Source organism: Typopeltis vanoorti, chromosome 15, assembly GCF_054136105.1.
Source record: "Typopeltis vanoorti isolate ZY-2024b chromosome 15, IOZ_Tvanoo_1.0, whole genome shotgun sequence".
Taxonomy (NCBI): Eukaryota; Metazoa; Arthropoda; class Arachnida; order Uropygi; family Thelyphonidae; genus Typopeltis; species Typopeltis vanoorti.
In genome coordinates, this window is record NC_143563.1 from 121,743,074 (window position 1) to 121,757,110 (window position 14,037).

At 36.2% G+C, this 14,037-nt stretch overlaps 1 protein-coding gene and 1 pseudogene across 18 annotated transcripts in view; both read left to right on the plus strand.

Annotated features, from left to right (window-relative positions):
• The window catches only part of LOC150099111 (paired amphipathic helix protein Sin3a-like), a 578,777-nt gene that overhangs the window by 506,826 nt on the left and 57,914 nt on the right, over positions 1–14,037 (plus strand). The gene's annotated exons all lie outside the window — the stretch shown is intronic.
• Positions 11,242–11,360, plus strand: LOC150099112 (5S ribosomal RNA; annotated as a pseudogene).

Sequence of the window (14,037 nt, forward strand, 5' to 3'; positions counted from 1 at the left end):
ACTGCTGTGAGCCTGTTCAGAGGAAGCTGATATTTTTCAAAAATGCCCTACACAGTGTCAAAAATGTCTTCCCCTGTAGTGGTTCCATGTATGGGAATCATTTCCAAGAACTCTTCAGTAATATTCATATTGTCGTCGCAAGCCCGAAGAAACAAAGCAACTTGAGCCACATTGAAACTTTCGTCAAGTGCAATTGAAAAGCACTGTATGTTTGCGGATATTTCTTGCAACTGATCATGCAGATTATCTGCTATTTCGGTTATTCTTTCGATCACAGTATTTTTGGACAAAGAAATATCACAAAATACTTCCACATTTTTTGGGACATACGTTTTCGGCTGCTTTTATCATACATTCCTTAACCAAGGAACCATCAATAAAAGGTTTGGAATGTTTTGCCAATAAATAGCTGATTTCATAACTGGTTCTCACTGCTGATTCATTATCTTTCATAATTTTTGAAAATACTTGTTGTTGACTTTGAAGTGAATTCTTCATACTTAATTTTTCTTCTGTCAGTTTACCCTCAAAGCATGAATATTGTTCTTTGTGAATTTTATCGTAGTGCCTGTTTATATTATATTCTTTGGCAACACTAATTGTTTCATTACAAATAATGCACACAATTTTGTCCTTTGTTTCAGTGCAGAAGTAATTTAATTCCCATTTTTCTTGAAAATTTCTCCTCTCATCAGCAATTTTTCCTTTTCTTGTTGGCTTGGAAAGCAACATTGCCTCGGTGAATAAATATAGTATTAATATTATTAACATTTTTTATAAAAATGTTTGAATAAAACCGCACAAAACTCTCAATCACTGATTGACCATTGCGCGATAACTATTGCAAAAAATAATAATTAAAGGAATTCTCTCACTGCTAGATTGTCGTTGAATCATGTTTGGCGCACTGACTTCAAAGATCACTGATTGACTGTAGTAGGCAATTATAAAATCATAGCTGAATTCCCATGAGTGCGTATGTTGTGCGTCACATGAACAGCTGGTAGCCAATAGAATTCAACTTTTTCAGTACGCTACCAGCAGCGTGCTGTAAATTAACAATGAAAGCATAAATATAGTTTACGATTGATTAGGATTGGATCTAACATTGAAATTGCGATATAAATTTTTATTGCTGCAATTATATTATAGCAGGTCTTTGCATCCATATTGTAACTATAAATGTTGTATGAAAATGAATAAATCAATACCATATTTACTCGAATATAACTCGCACTTTTTTTTCCCCAGAATTAAAGCTAAAAAATCATGGTGTGAGATATATGCGGGGATTTTTAGAAACTAAAGTTTTCAGGAAAAAAACTGAAAATGAGGATGACTTACCAAAAATCTCCTCTTCGTTATTGCTACTTCCGGCCTCGAGAGCGGTTTCCTTGTGTGCATTGTCAAAGTCATCTATCCAAGTAGCGTCATCTTCTTTCTCATTATTCCAAGTAAAAATTGCAAGTAATTTACAAGATTTTAGATATGTAATGTCTGAGAAGTGAAAGCAGAACGTGAAATAGGCAGCAATGGTAGGCCAATAGAGATAGAAGCTATGAAGATGTGGATATGATTGGTGCGGTGTTAACAAAAGATTGCGTTACCAAAACACAAACTCAAGCCGACATTTTTGGGCTGAAATGCTAATTCTCTTCAACCAAATTCCATAATATCTGAAACTGTCTTAACAACATTCACTCTATATGTCTTAGTTTTAAAGCGTTTACGAATTTTATTGCAGCTTTGTGTTTGAGATAGTGGGGCACTCGCACACATCTAACTAAAAACAATAGATTTTAGTTAGATACTGTGTTTGCCGGTGAAACGTATGGTTTTGCTTAAGTCTAAACAGCATGGTTAATGTGGGAGGGGACATGTGATTCATTAGTTAGTGCCGTTTTTATACCAGTTGTCTCTAATTGCAGTTGGGGAAGGCATGTTGTTTACCGCGGGGATCGAGTTATTGTTCCGATGTGAAAGTGGTTAAACTTTATTTTCGTGTGCGACGTACAGTACATGCAAAACTCTTTAATTTCTTTTTTCATAAAGTAAAATCAGGGTACAGGGGTGTGAAGGCATGTTGCCTTCACACTCATTATGCGAGGGCAAGTTATATTCGAGTAAATATGGTATTTCTGTTTTATTATAAAAAGCAATCATCTTTTTTTTAAAATCTTTCCTTGAGGCTTCAGGGGCCACCCGCGGACCACCAGTTTGACACCCTGCCTTAAAACATACTCCAACCCTTAATAAGTATGGCTGTATAAATCTACCAAAGATTTGGGAGACAGTCATCCTAAGACCAAATTAATATTTATTACTTTTATTTTATTTTTTTCAAACTTTCTAAGACTATTATTTGGACTACTATTTCAAAACTTTGAACTACTTTTTTTTTTAAACCTAGATGACGCCCTATTAGGACTTTAGTCTTGTGTTGCACGCTGCAATTACTTATACTAGCCCCACTGTTACACAGGATTGTGGTTGTCTTGCATTTGTAACAAACTTTGTGTTGTGCGCTCTGAAGATGCTGGATATAATACCAGCAAAATATTAGCTTTTAAGTTAATAAATAGTTATTTTCTTATCCATCTGTGTTCATATCAATACCGTTAAATCTATTACAACATCTCTTATGTTCAAAATGTTTTTAAAAAAATGATGAAAAGAACAAAATACTATTAGAGTGTATTGTTAAATCATTTGCTGGTGTGATTCTTACCATTTTATGACTAATTTCCAAAAAGTGACTTTGTCAGAAATTTATCAACTCTTTTTATTTTAGTCTTCTAAAACACTAATTGCATTAACCGACCTGTATGTTGGTGGTGTATTCCTATTCTCGATGATATTCCTATTATTTTTGCATTGCGTATTTTTCTTCTTTCATCTATCTGCTGTTCTGTTTAGCTTTGCTCACATACTAATGATGTCTAGTTCTTTTCTGACACTCCATTTTTAAAATGCAATTCTACGTCTGTGATAGTATTACACAATTACTAACTTCCCTGTTAGCAGCTTTCCTTCTGATTAGTTTCTTCAGGTCTTTGATATTGTGTGATCTTAAGTTTTGGCCTTCTAACTAGATCTTGGTTTTCATCTGGATGTTTTTCTTACCATTTTGTCATCAGACACTTCTCTGCTAACCTTTTCCCTAATCCTGTATGACTATGCTACTTTAGATTAGCTCTGATCATGCATTCTTGAATACTGACAATCAAAAGTTCCTTTCTAATATCTTCATTTTCATGTGATTTTTACCATTGTCATCTGTTCACTTCCATAACATCTGAGAACTTTTCATACACTGGTGTTCAAAAGCTGAGCATGAACTACATTTTTATCTGGATGTGAAAAAATTATCATGGCTATAGCTAAAGGTGGATATAAATTTATTGCCAGCATACTAAAAAAATTATATTGCACAAAAAATGTGTTATAAATTTTGTACAAATTAAATTGCAATACATTTTTGGCAAATGTTACATTTTCTAAAGACATAGTTATGGAATTAATGTACAGTGCTTACAGAAAACTGTGCAGAGAGACATTTCAGTAGGGAATATGTCCACCCCAGACTATGATGCAGCTCTCACATACCATGCTTAGTACAAAGTGATTCAGGAATTCTTGTGGCAAACTGGCTCACTGTTCCTTCAGAACAAAGACAGGCCTTATTTGTTTTCTGGAGGGGAATTTCAAGCAGCCATCCATCTCCATATTGCATCCCAAACATGTTTTGTGGGATTGAGTTTATGGAGTATGCTGGCTCCACTCAATTTGATTAATATCCTTGGTCTCCAGAAGTATCTCCACTGCCTGTGTACGATGTGGTGTGGCATTTCATCTATAAAAATGAATTTTTTTGCCTACAGCACCATGGAACAATGGAACACGATGTAGAAGAACTTTGTTGTAATATCATTCACCAGTCATAGTCTTTTTTTCCAGCACATGTAGCTCAGACCCCAGCACCATCGTATCTATCTCTTTCAAAAACATTCTCACCACAGTAAGCAGTACCACTTTCTGCCAGTTCAAGTGTCACCTGGAATCAGAGAAAGACTAAAATCACTGTCATCTGCAAACAATACATTATCCCACTGGTGTGTTGTCCAATTTTTTTGGATGCAACACCACTGAAAATGTGCTCTATGATGAGCTGTGGAGAAAGGGATGCAGATTTACAGGCCTTCAGGCAATATGTTCTACTTGTTACAACCATCTTACCACAGTTTGTTGAGATATTCATGTATCTGCTTGAATGGAGCCAGCTTGCAAGTTGACCTGCCATGGTGTATCGATTATATTTTGCTGTTAAAGTCAAAAATATGTCTTCATGCTTGTGGGCAACCTCTTAGCAAACGTCTCGAACATATTCCATTGGTTTGAAACCCTGCTCAGAACCTAGATATAACACCATGAGAAATTCCAATCATCTGGCACTATTAGTAGTTCTGAAGCCTTCTTCATGCTTTCCAATAATTCTTCCCCTCTTAAAATCATCTAGATCAGCACTTCCCAAACTGTGAGCCAAGCCCCCTTGGGGGGGGGGGGGGGGGCGTTACATTTGTTGAGAGAGTCCGTGGAATTATGAAAACAAATTTAAAATGTTTTAAGACAAAGTAGATTTTTTATTTTTTTATTTTAAAAGAAACATTTCATGTGCTTATACTGCAAATTTCAATAACAATATATCTATCTATATAAAAATATAAGATAATGTGCCATGTCAAATGTGTATGTACGATGCTAAAAATTTAATATTTGCATTTGATTTTTGCAATATTTGTTGTGTATGTTTTGTATTTAATATAAATACAATAAATATAATAATATGCCTCTATTAAGATGTTTTTTTCCAAAGGGGGCCTTTACATCCATAAGTTTGGGAAGCACTGATCTAGATGATTGGCTTTGGGACATTACAAGGCCTCCAAGTGTGCAACTTTATTCCTTCACGAAAAGAGCTTCCTTCTAACACAATTCGCTTAGTGCAGTCTTTTATTCTGTTGAGTGCTATCACGTGCCCTGTTTGCACACAGTTTGAAAATTTAAATGTGTACCCACTTTCTACTCAAAATCGTCATTTGTACAAATGCCACAAGCGGAATCATCTGAATTTGTGGTTGTAATCTTCAGAAATGTTGTTCATCTTTAGGTTTTGGACACCAGTGTATCTGCAATATCTTTTTGATGATTAACTGTTAAATTTTTAACCTAGCTCTCAGATCCATAATATAAAATTGCTGTGAACGCTGTCTTATATGCTAGTTCAGTGTAATAGCTAATTTCTGTTAATCCATATAAATTTATTCAAATAACTCCTTACCAAACCAGCATTGCATCTTATATTGTATATTTCCATATTTAATTTCATGTGTTCACTAAAAAAATGTGGCTGAATAATTGCAGTCTTTTTCTGTAGGATCCTCTTTAGAACGCAGTTGATGTTTCCATTGTTCTTGACTATTCTAAAGTTTCTTTTTATTGGTAGTTTTCATGCTGAATTTGTTATAACAGTTATTCAATTTAGTTAACGAATCCTAAAGACTTCTAAAAAATGTATTTCATATTCTTCGGTATTCAGATTCACTCTGTCATCTGCACAAAGAGCAGAGGGAAATATATCCAGTTTTGATATTAGGGATAATCTCACTAACTTGCAATTCAAATATGATTATATATTGCTCTACATAATTTTCCATTTAAACCATAGGATTGAGCATTTTGAAGAACATTTCTTTTGGTACCTTGTCATATACCCTTTCCAGATCTACCAAACTTAAATACAAATCCGTGTTATATTCATGAGATTTCTTTTCTATCTGAATGTGAAAATCTGATCCTGACAACCTCTATTTGGCTTTCCATCTTGTTCTTCTCCAGTTTCCTGTTCTTAGCGACTTCTGGAGTAGGCCTGCATAAATCTTATCCAGAATATCAAAGGAAGATTCCTCTAAATCTCATGTAAGTTTCATTTTGCTTAGGTATAAGTATTGTGGGAGCTTTCCACCTGCAGTTATTTAGAATTCATCCTTCTGATTTTGAACTATACAGTGTAACTGCTATAACAGCTTTTATTTATACTTCCATATTTGAGCATTTTTGATGAAATATCTACTCCAGCTGCTTGTTTCAAATTTCAGGTGTCTGTGACTTTGCATTGCCTGATGGAGAGGTGAGAGCGAGAACGGTCAATGGGTTTAAAGAGTGGTATGATAGACTTTGTGTTTCTTAGGAAGGACCTCCCACGATTAGTCTTTTGACTCCATGGAGGCCTGAATAATAATAATAATTCTTCAAGTACTACTATGTTATCCTGGTTGCATTCTTTTTCATCATCATGAAATTCTTGCCATGTACCCTCAAGGGGTGTACAGAATATGACAGTACTACATGAAAAAATTACATCATTACTGACTTCCTATCTACAATTTTCCTCTAAATCAGTCTGTTACTTGTCAAGACTCCAACATTATCAGATCTTATATTTCTATCATCTAAGGCACTTTGTACCATATCATTACACCTATATCTTGGTCTTCCTCTGGGTCGTTTTCCTGCCAACCTGACAGACAACACTTGTTTTGCTAATCTTTCCTCTCCCATTCTATTTAAGTGAGCATACCACCTGAGATTAGCTCTGCTAACGCATTCCTGGATGCTGACAATGTCAAGTTCTTTCCTAATATCCTCATTTTTAATATGATATTGCCATTGATGCCATCTGTTCACGCCTCTAATCTTTCTCAGGACTCTCATATCTGTGGTCTCTAGTCTTTGGTCAAGTGTTTTACTTCTGACCCAGCTCTCAGATCCATAAGTTAAAACTGGTTTGAACACTGTCTTGTATACAGCTAATTTACACCGGGGCATAAGGTGGTCAGCCTTATGCCCCGGTGTATCCTATGGCCTGTAGTGTTGAGTTCTCAAGGCCAGTTTGCCTGCTTTGCGGGATGAAAAACCCCAGAATAAACTGGGGAAAAAACCCTGCTGTCCATGCCCAAGACTGGCTAACTTGGCTATGGCTGAGGAAGATCCTTCAGCTCCTCACGTCACCGACGGGAATTGAACCTAAGACACTCCTTCCCCAGGCATATGGTTGTGAAGCGCATAGCCACATAGCCCATCATTTCAGTTTAAATCCTTTTTTTTTTTTTTTTGTTGTTCACATGATATCATCTTGTTAACTACTTAGATCATTTCATGCTTTATTCCATCTGCACCAAGAGAGATTTTACTCTTAATATCTGAACTTACATCATTTATGAATATATTAAAAAATGAGTCATAACACCAAACCCTGGGTATTCTTATACAGCCATCTTGGATATTTGAATGCCTCACTTGCAACATAATTTCTTCATATCCATTTGGCTTGAGCTCATCTTATTTTTCAAGGTATCCTTACATAGTTTTCCTTTGCTTCTTCTTGAGTGTGCTTGCATAAATCTTATAAATCTTGGAATAGTCAGTATGGGAAATTCTTCTCTTCTTCTCACATTCATTTTATTTCCTTCTTTACAGATAGATTCTTTAATTATTTTACTCCAATCTTTGGAAATTAGCCCACTAGACCATGCCTTCTGAATTATCCAGTACAGCCATTTGTAAATCTTTTATGCCTGTATATTTGAGTATTTCTTATCAAATATTATCTTATGCCATCTTCCCACATTTCAGGTTTCTGATGGCTTTACTACCTCAAGTATTCACACATACTCCCAATTGCATTCCTCTTGAATATTTTCTACCACTGTTCTACCAGTAGCAACATGTAAATCACAGGTCTGTTCCTAAATTATATATTTAGTTTAATCCTTGATCCAAGTGTAAGCAAACAAAGTTTGCATCTGAAGTATCTTCAGGACTGGGACAACTTGCGGTAAAGGTGGTATAAGTTCTCATCACTTACCTTAGTATCTCCCGTAATGCAAAGCACATCTCCTTGTGGACATGTATAATGCTCTGCATTAAGGGAAGGGCCATTACCCAGACCTGTTTTGACCTTTATTTAGGTCTAATCAGTGGGAGCCAGACCCAGTGTTGGTGATACCAAGGTAGAAGTAATGGAGAAGTCGTATTTACCTATATGAGTTGCCAAAAGGTGTCATACCTTATGGCAACTATAAATTATATATTTAGACTATAAATTATATATTTAGTTTATATTAGTTTATATATTTAGTTAATCCTTTATCCAAGTGTAAGCAAACAAAGTTTGCACCTGACTGGTTCCTGCTGATGAGACCTCAATAAAGGTCTAAACCAGTCTGGGTAGTGGCCCTTTCCTTAATGCATAGCATTATACATGTGTGCAAGGAGATGTGTTTTGCATTATAGGATACTAAGGCAAGTGATGAGAAGTTATACCACCTTGCCACTAGTTGCCCCAGTCCTGAAGATACTTCAGGTGCAAACTTTGTTTGCTACACTTGGATAAAGGATTAAACTAAATATATAATTTATAGTCTAACCAAGTGAGGGGGGGGGGCTTCTAAGGTCTGTTCTTGTTGGTAAAGTTTCTAGGCTAATGTGATAGCAAAGGCCTAAGGCAACATTTGCACAGCAGTTCAGATTGATTTAAGTCTCTGTGTAGCCTTCTGGGAAATGTCTTTGTGTATGGGTAAGTTATTTTACTCAAGTTTGTCAAAAGTCATTTTTCTTCATAATGTGAAGGAGGAGGAGTGATATTGCTAAGAATTGAAAATCAGTAATTTGGTGTGGATTTTATTATTCCAAAGATAGGAATCTGCCTTGGTTGAAATTGTTATATTTATGTTTCTGTGTGATTTATGCTTAATTAATTGTTTACTTAAATCTATCCTTTCTTACCTAAAACCTTATACAATCAAAATCCTACCGGCTGCTCTATTGTTATATATTCATCTTTCGTTATTTATTCTTTCTTCTCTTACTTTAATCTTATTCTAATATCTAGGATTGTTTCCTCTTCGGATACTGGCAAATTTATATTTTGCTGCGCCAGCCAGTATCCTATAGTAGAAAAGATCCTTACTCAGGGAGACAATACTAGATTCTTAGCTTTCTTACATAATATCTTATTTAAATTGCCGTATAGATTCAGCTTATGCAGTCGTGACCTAAATCTATTATTATATTCACTTTCTAAATCCTTCCCACCAAAATAGGTTCTATTTTTATAAGTGATAAGTTGGAATCGTAATCAGGCATGACTCAATTTCAGGTAAATATGACATGTTTATTGGAATATCTAAAACACAATACAAAATTCATATACTCAATTATTGCTCAATACTAAATAAAACTCGAACTAAGAGATTAACAAATTGTAAACTAATTAAATCTTATAAGGCATGCTAAACACAGTAACTGCACATTGGGATATAGATAGCAAATGATATGAAGTTAAGGTAAATTCCTTTCAGTAGTATTACTCGTAAGAGAAAACTAACAAACATTCTAATGTCACTGAGATGCTAAATTCTACTATTCTTATTGCATTAAATTAATCCTATCACATACAAAATTTACAAAAGATCTCTTCCAAACAATTCTTCTTACTCTCAAAGGAGGTTAACTTTCTAATTTGAGACTGTCCACAGAGTTCTTTAGAATACAGTTCTTAATTTCACATTCATAAACAATCTTCTCTCTTCTAATGAACTTTCACACAAAATTAGAGTAATTGTACCTTACCGAGCTTTTTCCGCGTCGTTCTGCACCATGTATATGTCTGGATACTTCTCATCTATTGGCTGTCCATACGCCAACATAGGGGTTATGCTATCCTCATTTCTTCTGCCGAAAACGGACTCAAAATCTTTGCGTTTAAAGAACAACTCGATGGGACTTTTCAGCGATGGCTTGATTCTGCTAGGACTGGAATTTTTACCTTCAGCTTTGTATAGAATCCTACTTCATTTTGAGAACACTTGCAGTCCGACATCACAGACTTCAAACCCCCCCCCCCCCCCATGCAAAACTGTCTGCTAACTTCTGAACCACCAAAACCGGAAAACGTTACAACCAGAGAGAGAGAGAGAGTCTCCCAATACGGGCTCGACCCCTTATATTCTTCTATAGATCGCCCTCTTTTCTCAGTCCCCTTTTTGCACACGGCCCTTATCTTTTCATCCCTTTGGGTTCATCCTTCGCTTTTACGACACTGTTATACTTGGATTCGCAGAATACATGGCAACGTAATTTTCCGAGTAAGCTATAGCCGCCAGCGTTACGCTGTACATGTGTAGCTTTATGCCTTCCAGGAATTATTACTTAGCAACTTTTTAGATGACTCACAGTAAATTTTACATAGCTTAAGTGAGGCTTAAATTTAAATCAGATTATCTCTCTTTTTAGACATACTTAAAATGAAATCTTAATATAATCACATCAACTTAAATATAAGGCACTTGAAATAAAGAATACAAATTTTACATAAAGTGAAGAAGTTTCACTTTTAATTTCAGCTGATGTACAGGTATTTCTCTTTGTCAGTAAGTTTTATATGTTAGATTCCAAATGAACGATTTCTTTCCAAGATTCCTTCATTTAGGATCTAACAAAATGAACGTCAGCCAACAAAGTGGGATATTACAGTAATCTGAAGAAATTACAGCGTCTATAATTACGTCAAACATCCAATGTATCCTTATATTTGTTTTAATATCACCTCTATGATCTTTTTGTTCACTTTTGTCATATCCTTCTCTCCTCTATTTCTAAGCTTTTTTTTTTTTAACTTCCAACCAGTTTGTGACTTTCATTCTATTTATCTTGTGATTTTTGATTAAGTTTTACCACATAAGTTAGCTTTCCTATTTATTTCTCTGTATTTTCTGAGATCACTTACTGACTTGCCAGGAACTTTATATTTCTTTCCAAGCAATCCTTATTTAACCTCCTGCATCAAGTAATAGAGTTCTTATTTTACTGTCTTTGCACTCGTTTATGCTATGTTCTTCCCTGATTGAATTCAGTGTTTTCTATAAAATCTTCCATGTGATTTACATGGGTTGGACCTTCTTTTCGAATCCATTCACTTTTCCCCTAATAAGATTTGTATTATTTGAGCCTAAAGTTTACACATGAGAGACTTCAACTAGTTTCAAAAATTTGAAAATGGATGGAAATCAATAGAAGACATCTTTATTTCGGCACACTTGATGGTCAGTTACTATTTCAAATCCCTTTTACACTCTTATATTGAACAGATATGAAGTCTTTAATAATATGAACAGTAATGTTGTCAGTAGCCAGTTCGGTTTGAAAGCACCAGATCTCGTCTGATCACTGAAGTTAAGCAAACCTGAGCCCAGTTAGTACTTGGGAAGGTGACCACCTGGGAATCCTGGGTGCTGCTAGCATTAATTATTTGCCAGCTTGGTTGGCCGAGTGGATAGCATATCAGCTCTTCAGCAAATAGGCTGCAGGCTCTAATTCACCCATCGGCATGGATGTTTGTGATTGTCTGTGGAAATACTAGTGGTGGTAGATTGCAGCATAGTTGTGGTCAGTTGGCGATTGGTAGAGACAGAGTTGTAGAGCAGGTGACCTCCCTCAATGAGTCCTGGGACTCCTTTGGAGGTGTCAAATAACAACAACATAATGAGATTTCATTTCTCATTAATTCTGTTCTTATAAACTGATTCACATTTGTACATTGGAACTTGGTGTTGCTTCATATTGCTCCCACCCATGAAAGGTTATTTGCAAACCTGTAGTACATTTTCTACTGTGGGTGGGCTAAGAATTTTTTGTTTTCATCAATTTTATATTTCTGTATTTTTATTTTATTTTTTACATAATCCAGAAACCCTCCTCTAGAGGCTAAACATTGAACTTTTTCATGCCACTTAGGCCTCTGAAAGCAAGGCAGTGCTTTCGCACCAGGTGATGAAATTCATCTCCCACCTGAAAACAATCACAAGCATCTATGCTGTGGCAGGATTTGAACCCATAGCCTGATGTTTAGAGAGCTAGTGTGCTAACCACTTAGCCCACAAGACTGCCTCTTGCCCTTATTAATCTTATGTGAAAGAGTCATTATATTCCTGATATATGTATACAGGGGTCCTCGACATGTGTCATTTCGACTTTACGCCAGTAATCCCATAAATAATTTAAAAAATAAATTTCGACTTGAAGCAGCGCGACGTAAAATTCAAACGTTGCGGGCGAACTTGTTTGTGAGCGTGTCGGAAGAATACGCCGTTTGTTTGGGAGAGGTGGTGTTGCTTGGGACCCAGCATATACTCTTTGGGTATCACATGCTTTGTTTACATCTGTCTGCTCTCTCACTTTTGTGTTTTTTTTTTTTTTTGTGCGACTTTTTACCCTTCAATATGGCTCCCAAACGTAAGGCAGACTTTTCCGATGTTAGTGTGTCGAAGAAAAGGAAAGCCATTACATTAGAAGTGAAATTAGACATTATTAAAAGGGGGGGGAAAAGGGGAGAAATGCCAACGAACATCGGCCGCACGTTGAACTTAAGTCTTACCATAGTCGGGACTATTATCAAGGATAAAGTTCGCATCCTTGCACGTGAAAGGATTGGTGCCGATGAAATCGACTGTCATTACGAAAAAACATAGTAGGCTCATGATTGAGATGGAAAGGCTTCTTGTTCTTTGGCTGGAAGACCAGTCAAAGAACATTTTTTTTTTTAATCACCTGTACAGAATGTACAGTTTCATTTGTCATTTTGGGGATTGTTCTCATTTTTATGTTTGTTTTTTTATTAGTTTCATTTTTCTGTACTGTACAGTAATTATGTTCCCTCTTTCATTTTCCTATGGCCTAGTTCTGTTTCTTGATGTATATGTATGACTTTAGGGTGTTTTAGGTTAGGTAAGTAACTTAGGCTATGGTAATTCTGACTTGCATCGAAAATCGCCTTATGTCGGTCTGTAGGAACAGATCTCCGACATAATTCGAGGACCCCCTGTATTTTATGTGTGTTTGGCTCATACAAGAGAGGTTGGTTGATCAACTAATAATACATTAGTACTGTATATGGGTAGTGGGTTGGAAAAGGAGAAACTTGTTTACATTTGATTTAAAAACCTGTATTCCTTGGGAATTACTTTGGGAAGACTGTTCCACAGTAGCAGGAGGAAAAGAAACTTGCTCTATGAGTGTACTGTGAAAGGATGTTGGTAGGCAGTTGTACATGTTTAAATGGGCTTAGTACTGAGTGGGGGAATTATTTTAAGCTATTTCAGATGATCATTTGCTGTGGAAATATTTATAGAATATACAAATTGCAGAGACCAAATGTCTGTATGAAAGTGGGGGAGTGAACTTGGTAAGAGATGGGTCATTTATTAACCTAATTACGCTTCCCTGTATTAAGTCAAGCATTTTGAGGGAGCTTTTAGGAGTCCCACTCCAGATTTGAGAGCAGTATTCGATAGCTGACTGAAATTTTATAAGGTTAACAGCTGTTTAGAGGTGAAGTAACTTCTTGAGTGAAAGAGAAATCCTAGTTTTTAGAAGCTAAGGATGCAATGATGTGTTTATACCAGGGGAGGCCTGATGTCAGGGTAATTCCTAGGAGAGAAATCTCATCTTGTCTGGAAATTTGGGTGTTATCAAAAATGATACTTGGGTGTGTGGGGGGGGGGGGGCTGGTTCTTTTTTGTGAGAAATAAAACGAACTGAGTTTTACTAGCATTGAAATTGACGAGACTATCTGAGCCGCATTGGAGGATGGTTTGGAGATCAGAATTGAAGGCAGTAGTGGTTGATGTTCTGTGGGTTGAGGTGAGTTATGTATGGTAAGGTTTATCAAATTAAAGGGAGAAGTGCAATGTGCTGTTATCTGCAGAACTGTATATTGGGTTGGAGGTCAACTGAAGTAGGTCACTGATATACAGAAGGAAGAGGATCGGTGAGAGAACTGAACCTTGTGGGACCCCAGCATTAGTTGGATGGTGGGAAGATAGGAGCCATCTACCATCGCACATAGTGTGCGTCCAGGCAGAAAGCTGGTAAGCCTTTGTGCCAGACCTGGTCAAAGGCTTCAGAGATATCAAGTGCAAC